Genomic DNA, 13161 nt, shown 5'->3' with positions numbered 1-13161 from the left:
AGGCATCAGCTCATACTAGTAAATGCTCAGCCTCTATTTATTCCCCTCCAAATACTATCCTCTGTCTCTCCCAAGGGTACATGGCTTCCCAGTGACTGCTTAATACAGGGGTACAAAGGCCAAGTCCTCTTGCCTAAGTTAGAGACGGCTCTGAAGGGTCACCTCAGCTCGCGCTCCCTGTGGGACAAGCTGCGGCCTCTGGTACAACCGCATCACAGTTCACCTCCCTCTGCTCCATCCTGCTTCATTTACCCTCTTATCGTTTTTCTGAGACCACCATCTTTCGGATACCACGCCCCTATAAATTTCTCATGTGTAAGTCTCCACCACAGAATCTATTTCCAGGGACCCAGACCTATGACAGTTGGGGCTAGGAGTGATTTTAGGGAGTGGATCCTAAAAACAGGAGTTTGAAGCTTGAAGTGGAGCACCAGGAGACCCTGGCATGCTGAAGTGGTGCAACTGGTCGAACTTTCACTGGGGACGTGCTGGGATGGGAGACTGATGGAAGGGAAAGCACTGGTGGAAGCAAATTCCCTCATATTTGAGAGGTTCAAGGGAAGTAGGAATAAAAGGACTGTGGGGCTTCCCTGGTGGCGCAGTGGTTGAGAGTCCACCTGCCGATTCAGGGGACACGGGTTCGTGCCCCGGTCCGGGAGGATCCCACATGCCGCGGAGCAGCTGGGCCTGTGAGCCGTGGCCGCTGAGCCTGCGTGTCCGGAACCTGTGCTCCGCAATGGGAGAGGCCACAACAGTGAGAGGCCTGCGTACCGCAAAAAAAAATAAATAAATAAAAGGACTGTGGAATCACATGGCTGGGGCTATCAACGCTTGAAGAAAGACAATGAAGGTTTGAGGATGCTTAATCACCAAAGGCAAAACGTGAAAGTCTCCTTGGCAGCATGTAAAGAGAGACTGTCATCTTCTGGATTGGTTGTCGGCAGCATGTAAAGAGAGACTGTCATCTTCTGGATTGGTTGTTGGCAGCATGTAAAGAGAGACTGTCATCTTCTGCAGCTGGGGGGCAGAAAAAGCTGGGATCAGGACCATTCCTCTTAACTATAAGAGGAATGGAGCAAGGGAGGTCAAATTCTCAATCAAGACAAGTCTGCTCTGCCAAGGTCATGCCCTGATACAGAAGGAGCAGGACTCAGACTTGGAATGGGAACATCTGGGTCAATGCACTCAAAAATCTTGAATCTCCAGATTCCACGGAATCCTCTGGACCTGCAGAAGGGCCCCCTCCTCCCTGTTAAGGGCTAAAGCTCCCTCTTGCTTGAAAGTGATGCAGGATCCTCTGCTTTGTAAGACAGGAGACATCCCCCTCCTGCCCACAACACAAAGAACGAGAGTCAAGTCACAGCAACATCCAGCCCGGGAAGTGTTACAGGAACTCGCCGACAGGTACTAGCAAGAGTCCGAGAGCAAACATGGGACTGGATCCTGAGGATGAAGATCAAGGGGGCAGAAGATGAAGTTTGATTAGAGAGCATTTATTAATATGGAGCAGCCTCCTGCGATACAGGAGTTCAACCCCTGGCAAGAACCCCAGGAGAAGGTGCTAGGACATCTAGCTCTTGGAAGCCCGTGAACAGCAGTGACCCACACCAAGTGAAGTACAAAAGCCCAAACTGCCGTGGCCGGTGGTAGAACAAGGGCTCAACGGAGAGGGCCTGCAGACAGGGTTACCCTGCGGGGGTCTGCAGACTCCCCAGCTGACTGTGTTCTCTGGGAGAGCACACGGGGCACTCTCAGCCAAGCTAGTACAAGGAGCAGCAGCATCACTGAAGGTTCATGCTGGATGTGTCCTCCGTAAGCCAGGGCTGAGGGTGGGAGAGGCTGTTATAGATTGGGGCTCCCTGACAGTAATGGGGGTAAGAGGAATCTAGAGCAGTAGAGGCCAGGCGGTAGCACTTACGTGTCAGAAATGGCCATGGTTCTCATAATGAGCAGCAAGGTCAGAGAGGCAGCCAGAGGCCCTGACTTTCAGAAAGCCATAGAAATGGTTAATAGGATGTGGTATTCCTAGAGGCAAGATAGACGTACAGCCAGAAAGAGCATTGTTTACCTTATTTTTTTTTAAATCAGCCACCCCAATAAAAAGCCATGATCCCTTGTCCAGCTCCCAACTTAAGCTAAGACCTAGAAGCTGCTGAACAAAGAAGAACCCTCATCTTCTAGCAAATGTGCACAGTAAGGTTCCCCTAGCCCCTCCCCAGGAAGACCTTGGGTGATTACTTTAGTGACCATGCACTGGGGAAAGAGGACGACCTGGACCTTTTTTGAGAACTGTTGGACACAAAGTCCAAGTGGACATTGATACCCAGGGATCTGAAGCATCATCATGGCCCCTTGTTGGAGTGGGGACATATGGGGTCAGGTAATGAGTGTGGTCCTCACCCATGGCCAGCTTTACAGTGGGTCGTCCAGGTCCATAGACCCACCTGTAGTCATTTTCCTGGTCTCTTAATCTATAATTGGGACAGGCACAGCTGAGAGTTGGCAGAATCCTCGAATTGGTTCCTTGCCCTGTGGGTTAAGGGCCCTGATGATGAGGCAGAAGAAAGGGAAACCTCTCAAACTGCCTCCACCCAGCCAACCAGAAACCGTATCTTACCCTGGGGAGAATGGCAGAGATCAATGCCACCAGGAAAGACCTAACGGGCGGTCTTCATCACTTCTCCCATTTAGTACCCCAGTCTGACCGCTCTGTCACCTGCCACTGCGGAGTTGTGCCTCCCCCTTAGATGACATCTCTAGCCACCTTGGGGTGGAGGCTGCGGGGCTTCTAACCAGCTGATGGAGGAAGAAGAAGACCAAGTTTGGTTGGTGGATGAGTCAGCTTGTTATGTGGGTGAATGGCCCACGGCTGCCCTATAGCTGCAGGCGGGAGTGGCCCTGCAAGAGCAAGGGGGAGACATCTCAGCTTCAGGGGTAAATCTAGTCGTCCACTTGTGTACAAACAGAGTGACCTGAAGTAAGAATGTACATGGACTCAAGGGTAGTGGCAAGTGGTCAAGGACCTAGGAGAAACATTGTAGAATTAGGAAAAAAGGAAGTCTGGGGGAAAGACCTGTGGATGGACCCACGGAGGGGGCACAAAGTGTGAAAATTTTGTATCACGTGTTAATGTGATCAGTGAGACCCCCCCCCACCCCACCCCAGGGGGTGGGGTGCAGCCAATCCCGCCCAGGCCAGAGGGAGCTCAACAGCAGAAACAGCAGATGTCCACTAGAGTGACAAAGTTATTTTTGGAAACCAGTAGCCCAGAACATGTTCCCTAGATCTGTGCTTCTAAGACAGAGTTGGACCCTTTTGTCCAGGTTCGCACCAAAAAGGTCATTAACCAGGCTTCCCTGAACACTTTCAAACAGGTTGCTCGTTAACTCTCCGGGTGACCTGCCTCCCTTTAGGACAGTGCAGTGCTCAGCAGTTTCTCCTTCTGTGACAGGTTGGGGTTTCCTCTTCCTACTCTCCAAGGAAGGGCACTGTGCCTCCCCATCTTTGGCTCCATACCAAGCTAGGATCTAAAAGAAAGTATCTTGGTAAGAGAAGTGACATACGCTTTGTTAGCAGAATAACCCAGGGAACTTATGCTGCAAGAAATGATCCATTTTAGGACTTCCCTCGTGGCGCAGTGGTTAAGAATCCTCCTACCAATGCAGGGGACATGGGTTCGAGCCCTGGTCAGGGAAGATCTCACATGCTGTGGAACAACTAAGCCCATGCGCCACAGCTAGTGAGCCTGCACTCTAGAGCCCGCAAGCCACAACTACTGAGCCCGCCTGCCACAACTACTGAAGCCCGTGCGCCTAGAGCCTGTGCTCCGCAACAAGAGAAGCCACCACAATGAGAAGCCCGCACACCGCAACGAAGAGTAGCCCCCGCTGTCTACAACTAGAGAAAGCCTGCGCGGCAACAAAGACCCAACACAGCCAAAAATAAGTAGATAAATAAATAAATTTTTTTAAAAAGAAATGATCCATTTTAATAAGAGAATGAATTGTTTGGTCAATGTTTCCCTTGGAGGGAAGTAAAACCCCCTCCCTTACGCACAAAATACCTCCACTACCATTGAGAGAATAATCAGAAGCAAATGGATGAAATGACCCAGAGGCTGGCTCGAGACAGACGGTGGAGAGAGAGGAAGAAAACAAGGAGAAACCAGAGAGGGCGAGATTTCGGATGCCCACAGGGTTGGCTTCAATGGAAAAAGGAGTACATTTTTCTATAACATTCTGGAGGTTCTAACTGTAGAGTTGATTGTCTAGTGACGGTTTTACCTTCCCACCCTTTCAAATTTAAAGGGTTATACTTACCTTTAGCTTAAACCAGAACTAATTGTTTCCGAGTATAACCCAAATATCTCTTGGTGGAGCCAGATTAGCAGGAGGGTAGCATACACAGTGCTATCTGGATAACATTCTTGGCCTCCCCTCCCTCCTGTGAACAGAACACCCTTGAAATGGCCATCAGCAAAGGCGAAAATTCGCATCAGCCCCAGACATTAGCCATCCACACCAAGGGAACTTGAGGACTTTCTGCCAGACTGTGCTCTGAGGGGCCAAACAGAAGGTGTCATGGAGAAAAGAAAGCCTGCTACTCCATCCGTTAGGGACCATGGGTTTGGGACAAAGTAAGAGATGCTGGCTGCCCCGGGAGTCCCCCCCCACCCCCCCTTTCAGCAGGCAAGGGCTGGAGGCCAGGGTGACCCAAGGGGATGATGGAGTGAGAGTGCTTCCCTGCAGCTTTCACACCACCCCAAGTGCACTCTGGGTGCCTGGCTGGTCACACCTGGGCTCAGCCACCCAAAAGCCCTGAGAAGCAGCTGGTGGTTCCATGAAGCAGAAAAGTATGCCAGCACTCTGCCAGGAATTCCCTAAAGCCTTTTATTAACTTATTTGCAGTGGTTATGTCTTCTTGAGAACGTAAAAGCAATAAGACTCCATTTTTCCCCTTTTCTAAAAATCCATCAATGGAGGAGACACTGAATCTCCAGGAGTGGGAGCTCAGCTCCCGCTTTCTCCCACTCCTCCAGAGCTTCTGACATCTGAAATGATCATTCCCACTGTGTGCCCTGTCAATTTTCCTTCATTCCTTTGATCTGAGCCTGAATGACCCTCTGGGAAAGATTCAGGCAGGAACTTTTCCACATAACGCGATTCATTGTTGGATAGGCAAAAAAAATGGTATCCATTGCTTCCCCTCCTGAGTACAAGGTCATTTGAGGAAAAGGTCACAGGAATTAAGCAAATGGATATGAAACAGTCATGTTTCTCACTGACAAAGAAGACCGGAGAATGTGGCGTTAGCTCCTTGGGTAAACGGGCTCCCCAGTCATTCACATCCAAGCAAGACTTTGCCATCAGGCCCTGACACACTGCTCCCTGCAGGGCCAAGCAGATTATTGCCAGGCAAAGAGCAGCCCAGAAAACACTCTGAGAAAGAGCTGAGCCACATTCACCCATCAGATTCCTCGGAGAACGAGGGGCAGACACTGCCCCCCCGCCACCTCCTAATATCATCCCACATGGAAAAATGAAACAAGGGAAATCAAGATTCCACCCTCACAGCCACACTGGGCAGACAGACTTTCCTCTGTAAGGATGAGGCAAAGAAACCTCGTAGGATCTGGGAAGATTCTGCAGCTAAGATTCTGCAGCTAAACATCCCCTGAAGGTTCTGAGGAAGCTGCCTCCCCTGAGGGGGAAAAAAAAAAAAGATTTACTGCAGCGCAAGTTTTTTAAAAAACATCTGAATATCTGGTTCAAATTCTCAATAAGATTCCAGGGAACTCTGGAAAAGATCTAGAAAGTAGAAAAGATCAGAATAAAGAGGCAGAAATCTGAGAACAGGAAGTACAGCAGGGAAACAGAAACCACAATAGCTGGGTTAAAACCCATGATGAAGGCTGTAAATAGCAGACAAGACACTGGAGAAAAAAAAATTAACATGGTCAAGGGTAAAATGGTAAAGAGATGAAAAGGAAAGAGGCAGGCAGTCAGACACAGGAGATATAACCTGGGGGTAATAGGAATTCTGGAGAGAAAAGAATAGATATAGCAAAAGCAGTAATCAAAGACATGGGAAGAGGAAACTTTTCTGGCACACAGAAAGAACTCAGCTGGAAATGAGAGTATGTTCTGAGTCCTGAGGAAAGTTTATGAAAAGAGGACCACATTTAGACACATCATGGTGGAATTCTCAAAGTAAAAAAAGTTAAGAAAATTTCTGGAACACACACACACACAAATACACCCTTGGAACAGGAAATTTCTGAAGGGGGAGAGAGAGATTTTACTTTTCTTTTCATATCCTTGGCTCTGTTGTTTGTTTGTTTTTTTATTTTTTTTTTTTTATTTTTTTTTATTTTTTTATTTTTTTTTTTTGCGGTATGCGGGCCTCTCACTGTTGTGGCCTCCCCCGTTGCGGAGCACAGGCTCCGGACGCGCAGGCTCAGCGGCCATGGCTCACGGGCCCAGCCGCTCCGCGGCATATGGGATCCTCCCAGACCGGGGCACGAACCCGTATCCCCTGCATCGGCAGGCGGACTCTCAACCACTTGCGCCACCAGGGAGGCCCTGTTTGTTTTTTTAAACAAATAATTTTTTTTTTTTTTTTTTTTTTTTTTTTTTGCCGTACACGGGCCTCTCACTGTTGTGGCTTCTCCCGTTGCGGAGCACAAGCTCCGGACGCGCAGACTCAGCGGCCATGGCCCACGGGCCCAGCCGCCCCACGGCATGTGGGATCCTCCCAGATCGGGGCACGAACCCGTGTCCCCTGCATCGGCAGGTGGACTCTCAACCACTGCGCCACCAGGGAAGCCCTAAAACGAATAATTTTTAAAAGAAGTTTAAATTGGGGCGAGGGGTGGTAAATAAGGATCTTATAGACAAATGGGAAATAAAAACAAAGAGCCTAAATTAAAATGATCTCAGATTTCTCACAACATCCAGAGAAGTATTGATAAATGTCAATTTTTTAACCTCAACTTGTTAGAAAAACATTTTATTTTGTTAATATACATAAATATTATATATAATATTTTAACAGGATAAAGGATATAAAATATTTAAATTTTCTTAGATCTTTGGACATTCATGATGCATGATAATTACCTTTACTACATTCAATGCACTTTAATGTTTTCTACCCTTGTCTATATCATTTTATATATTTTTTTAAATGCACTCACAATCTATTAAATGGAGTGGGGTGTGACCTATAGTTTGAAATACACTGATCTAGAAAAACCTAAAGGAAAAGCCATGCTGTCATTCATAATGAAGCCAACAAAAAGACCTTCTCAGGTGTGGAAGTTGTTAAAAAAATAATCCCTTCCGAGTACTCTTCTTGAATAAATTACATACTCTTCTTGAAAATGTATGCTAGGACACAGGAAAAAAATCAGATGCAAAAACTCATAAATGAGAAAAAAAAAATCCAACTTGAAGCACCTGCTTAGAGGTTCAGGGAAAAACGTTCATATATTCTCCAAAACAATGAAATGTGAATCTACCATCTTTTTTGGCAATATCTTTAAAAGATTAAAATGTGCATACTCACCTCAATCTTGGAAATCCAAAAACAAAGACACCAGTATATAAAGATATATGAACTGTGGTGCTTCTTGCAGCAATATGTATAGTGGCAAAATAACTAACAATGACTGACATGTCCAACAACAAGTTAATGGTTTAATAAGTTATGGTGCATCTATGCTAAAGTAATAACCATCATGTTGTTATTTCTAATAAATTAGCTATCATCCCATTTCTGCAAAGCATAGAGGGGGAAGTTTTTAAAAGGTTTACATCTGCATGTATTTATGTGAGCAGAGAGAAAGATGTGGAAGGAAAAAAGCAAATTGTGAAGGCTGATTAATTTTTTTTTTTTTTTTTTGCTATGCGGGCCTCTCACTGTTGTGGCCTCTCCCGTTGCAGAGCACAGGCTCCAGACGTGCAGGCTCAGCGGCCATGGCTCACGGTCCCAGTCGCTCCGCGGCATGTGGGATCCTCCTGGACCGGGGCACAAACCCGTGTCCCCTGCATCTGCAGGTGGACTCTCAACCACTGTGCCACCAGGGAAGCCCAAGGCTGGTTAATTCTAAAGGGTGGGAGCAGTAAGGAAAGAAAGGGAGATCACTGGCTGCTCTGAAACACTTTTCAACTGACTTGTTGCAGTAAATATGCCTTTGAAATTTTTAATCCAATTAAAAAAATTATCCTCTTGTTAAAGGGCATTAAACTTAACTTAAAACTTAACGTTATAAGTTTAGTTATATAACTTAAAGTTAATACATATGCATTACTATAAATAATTATTTTTTAATAGTTTCAGATGGAAGATTCAAAAAAAGTATTTTTCCTTCAAAGATATTGGCTATTATAAATAAAAATGATGAAGTTTACAATCCCAGAAAAAATTAAGAAAAAGTGGAACTGGGTGGGGGCAAATTTATTTTCCACAACAGGGAGCAAAAAATATAGTTCTATATGGACTATGATCATTGACTATCATATCAAAAACCTCTGAAAACCTTTACGGTAAATAAGAGTAGAATTAATAATGAATTCTAATTCTTGCTTTCTAAATTATTAAGGATTACAGGCTACAAAGAAAATTAAGAGCAAAATGTGTTAGGCCTAAAACTAAGGCCCAATTTTTTTTTTTTTTTTGGCTGCATTGGGTCTTTGTTGCTGTGTGCAGGCTTTCTCTAGATGCAGCGAGCAGGGGCTACTCTTTGTTGCAGTGTGCGAGCTTCTCATTGTGGTGGCTTCTCATTGTTGCGGAGCACAGGCTCTAGGCACGCAGGCTGCAGTAGTTGTGGCTCATGGGCTCTGGAGCTCAGGCTCAGTAGTTGTGCACGGGCTTTGTTGCTCCGCGGCATGTGGGATCTTCCCAGACCAGGGCTTGAACCTGTGTCCCCTGCATTGGCAGGCAGATTCTTAACCACTGCACCACCAGAGAGGTTGTAAGTTCCAATATTAAGTGTTGCTTTGATACGTGGTGAAACTGGGAGGGCCTTGAATTGCCTAACTATAAGTTCTCCTCCCCACTCTCCTCCCTCCAGTAAGGTCCCCTAGCCGAATAACCCTCCTTATCAAGGGGACCAGGAGAAGGTCCTTGGGTTTCAGTTCCCTCTAACCTGCACAATTATTCAAATAAGCCAATAACATCCTCCCATGAAAACCAGGGTTTATCTCACCCTTTTGATACTATAATGCTTGCCTCCCACAGCCCCTGGTTGTTCACTCTGTTTCTGAGTGTAACCCCATATGGCCCTGCACAGTGTGCTGTGCCCTCCTCCCCTGGACAGTAAGCATATGTGACTAATAAAACTGCCCAGAATTGGGTGTCATGTGTTCAGCCATGAATGGTAATCCTTCCCTCACCAATGGGGTGAACAGGAGGTGATTAAAACACAAGAAGATATAAAAAAGCAGAAGGCATCAAATAAGTTGACAAAAGCTGTGCCAACCCTGGTACTGCAGAGAGAAACAGAAAATAGAAGATTTTATCAATTCATCAGAAGGTAGAAAAGGGGGAAAAAGTGGAGAAAAAGGATGATGAGCAGAAAATATAGCATGATAGTAAAAGAAAGTCCAAATAAATAATTAATAGCAATAAATGTGAACTGCTTAAACACACTTAGGAAGATACACATTATCATATTGGGTAAAAAACAAAAATTCTATTGTATGTTATTAATTTTTTCTATAATTCTGGAATGATCTCAGCTATCATATCTTCAATGTTACTTCCCTGACATTTTCTTTATTCTTTTCTTCTGCAAGTCCTATTGGACATATTTCGGGGTCTCTCAAGCTATTCTCCTGCCCTTTGAACTGCTCTGTCTTATTCTTAATCTCTTTATTTCTCCTTGCTGCATTCTGTGTAGATTCTTTAGAACTATCTTCCAGTTCACTACTTTTATCTTCAACTATATCCAGTATAAAATTCATCCTATCTTTTGAGATATTTTTTATTTCATGACTATATTTTTATTTCTGAAATTTATAATTGTTTATATTTTGTATCTATATGTTCATCTCATTTTCATCTGCATTGACTCATAATTTCTTGTTTGTCAAATGTTGTCTTCATTTATCTCTTTGAGCATCCTTATTTTCAAATCTTTGCTAGGTTAGTCCAAAAAATAAATTTCATCTGTGAGCTCATATTTCATTTGTTGAGTTGGTTGTCTTTTTTGGTATTTGATTTCTTCATTTGATCATATGCTTTGGGATTTTGGTTTACAGGCTCATTATGGCTGGGAGTTTTTGATTTTGCTTTGTGCTCTGTTTTTCTTTCTTCTTTCTTGGCTGGTGGATTTAGTTTTATGGTCATATCCACAAGATCAGTCCAGAACTGGTCTTCTGATGGCCACTGTGAACTTGTGCTCTTCGTTGACTTGGGGGTCTTGCAGACTCAGTCACAGGGTTGACTCACTTCTTGGTTGTGAGGCTGTCATTCCTCTGCTACCTCCTTAGGCTTACAGTTTTGTCCGTAGATCCTTAGAGCTGGTCAATTGTCCTTGTTTTCAGTCTCCTTTCACAAGTAAGGTGGCCTCACTCCAGTCCCTGGTTTCAGCCAGAGAGTCTGGCTCTATCTTCTATTCCACGTGCAACATTTTAGCTCCCACTACCCCACAGGCTTTTGGCTTTGGCCTTACTCAACACCAGTTAGTTTTCCTTCTTGTCTGCTGAGATGCTTATCCTGTTTTTTGGTCTGTTTCTATCTTAGTAATGTCTTTTGAAACTTTTTCTCTCATTGGTATATGTTTGGAGCATACAGAGAGTATGTCACAACATGAACTTTCCAGCCTTCTGCTTGGAGATGGAAGTTCTACTTACAATGGACACATGCCCGCAGATACAGTTCAGGGGTGAAAGAGCAGAGAACTGAGGTTGTGACCCTGCGAGTCCAAATAATGGGCATTTTGCCTGGGCTTAGGGGGCTGGGCAGGGATGTGGACCAGACCAGTAAAACCCCAACTGGACAACTTCTATTTACAGACCAGCTTCCTACAGAGACCCCATGTGGCAGTAAGATGATTTGCAGGAGCAGAATGTTCTACCCAAAGTGCTTTCCTACTCCCCTGCTTGGAGCTGGGAGCCTAACGGACACCTCCTTTGTGAACTGCATGTGTTCACCACAGGCTTTTTAGACAACTCAGAGGACCAAAGAGAAAGATAATACTGCATAGGGGCTCTCAGCTGGCTAAATAGAAAAATGAAAGAGCTATGGCTTTTTCATTTTGGAATAATCCATACTGTTGACACGCAATATATACAAAATAATGGAGAAAGAAAAATAACAAAGATATAGTGGAGCATTTAAATCCTTCTCCAGAAAAAGATTCATAAATCTCAATATTGACCCAAAAAAGAAGCACAAAATTCTGAATAGATCAATAACCAAAAAGAAAAGAAAAGAAAAAAAAGAAGTTACTGAAGAAAGCTCTCTAAAGGACTCTTGGGTTCTGTGCTTTTGTTGACAAGACTTTTCTAATGGTTAAGGAACAGCAGTGTCTATTGTTGTTATGTACAACAATTCCTATTGTTGTATAAATTATTTCAAAACACAGAATAAAGAAATAATGCTCCTCAATTTGTATGTAAACTCTGATTCTTAAGTCTACAAAAAAAAAAAAGTAAAGAAAGCCATAGACCAGGGATTGCAAACTCAAGTGTCTGTAAGCGCCAGAAACTATAAATGGGTGAAGTTGACTGATGTGTGAAATGACTGGGGAAAGTGGGAGCTACAGGAACTGAAGAGTGTGCACCTCTTATTCAAGAATTCAAAATCAAATGCTTCAAAATCCTGTGCTGGTCACATAAACAAGTCCCATGAGTCACCCGTTTGCAGCCTCTGGTACAGGTTGATCTCTGTTATAAAATAGATGTAAAAATCCTAAATAAAATACTAACAAGTTAAATTCAACGTACACTACAATTTTTTAAAAACCTACTAAGACCAAGTTACATTTACTCTAAGGGATGCAAAAATGTTTTAATATGTGGAAATTATTTTAAAAATAATCCATCGTCTCACATTGGAAAAACCTATATGATCATTTCAATAGATGTTGGAACTTAATACCTGACAAGGGGAGGCCCAGGAATCCAGAGCTGGTTTGAGTGTGAGGTGGCAAAGGATGTCCCAAATGTAGCATGTAGGGGTAAAACCAGGACCAGGACCAGCAGACAGATAGCCCAGTGAAGTGTCGATCCAAAGAACTGGACACCGAAGCAGAAATTAAATAAAGGCAAGAAGACAGGGCCTGTGGAGATGCTTGGGAAGCACAGCCTGGAGACTTTACCGCAGGAGCCTCCCTGTCATCTGGTCCTGAGCCAAGTTTGGACTCTAGCTGCTGAAAACACTGGAAACATTTGAAAACATTCAGCATTCACATATCATAATATTTCTCCTAAAACTAAGGTCTAAGGATAATGTCGTCACGTGAGAAAGGACACATCACAGAAGCAGCCCACTTAAAACTAAAAAATGCTTTCCTGCTCTGATTTTCTGAGGAGCCATTTTGTATTTTCAAGACTTCCTACAATAAACGAAAAAAGAGCACAATGGAAGTTATAGGGGAACCTGAGGGAAGAGGAGACAGTGGGGAGCAATGAGCCTTGCATTTTATATGGTCAAATCTAAATCAATCAAGGCGTGTTATACCTCAACAACCAATTTATTCTATTTTTTTAATTAAAAAAAAATTTTTAAATTTTTTTATTTTTGGCTGCATTGGGTCTTCATTGCTGCGCGTGGGCTTTCTCTAGTTGCAGTGAGCAGGGGCTACTCTTTGTTGTGGTGCGCGGGCTTCTCATTGCGGTGGCTTCTCTTGCTGCAGAGCACAGGCTCTAGGCACGAGGGCTTTAGTAGTTGTGGCACGCGGGCTTCAGTAGTTGTGACTTGCGGGCTCTAGAGCACAGGCTCAGTAGTTGTGGCACACGGGCTTAGTTGCTCCGCAGCATGTGGGATCTTCCCACACCAGGGCTCGAACCCGTGTCCCCGGCATTGGCAGGTGGATTCTTAACCACTGCGCCACCAGGGAAGTCCTAATTTTTAATTTTTTAATTTTTTTGGCTGCACCGCTTGGTTTGTGGAATCTTAGTTCCCTGGGCCCCCCGCAGTGAAAGCATGGAGTCC

Source organism: Mesoplodon densirostris, chromosome 18 (genome assembly GCF_025265405.1).
Source record: "Mesoplodon densirostris isolate mMesDen1 chromosome 18, mMesDen1 primary haplotype, whole genome shotgun sequence".
Taxonomy (NCBI): Eukaryota; Metazoa; Chordata; class Mammalia; order Artiodactyla; family Ziphiidae; genus Mesoplodon; species Mesoplodon densirostris.
The sequence above is the reverse complement of the archived record's forward strand: the minus strand, read 5'-3'. Positions refer to the sequence as shown.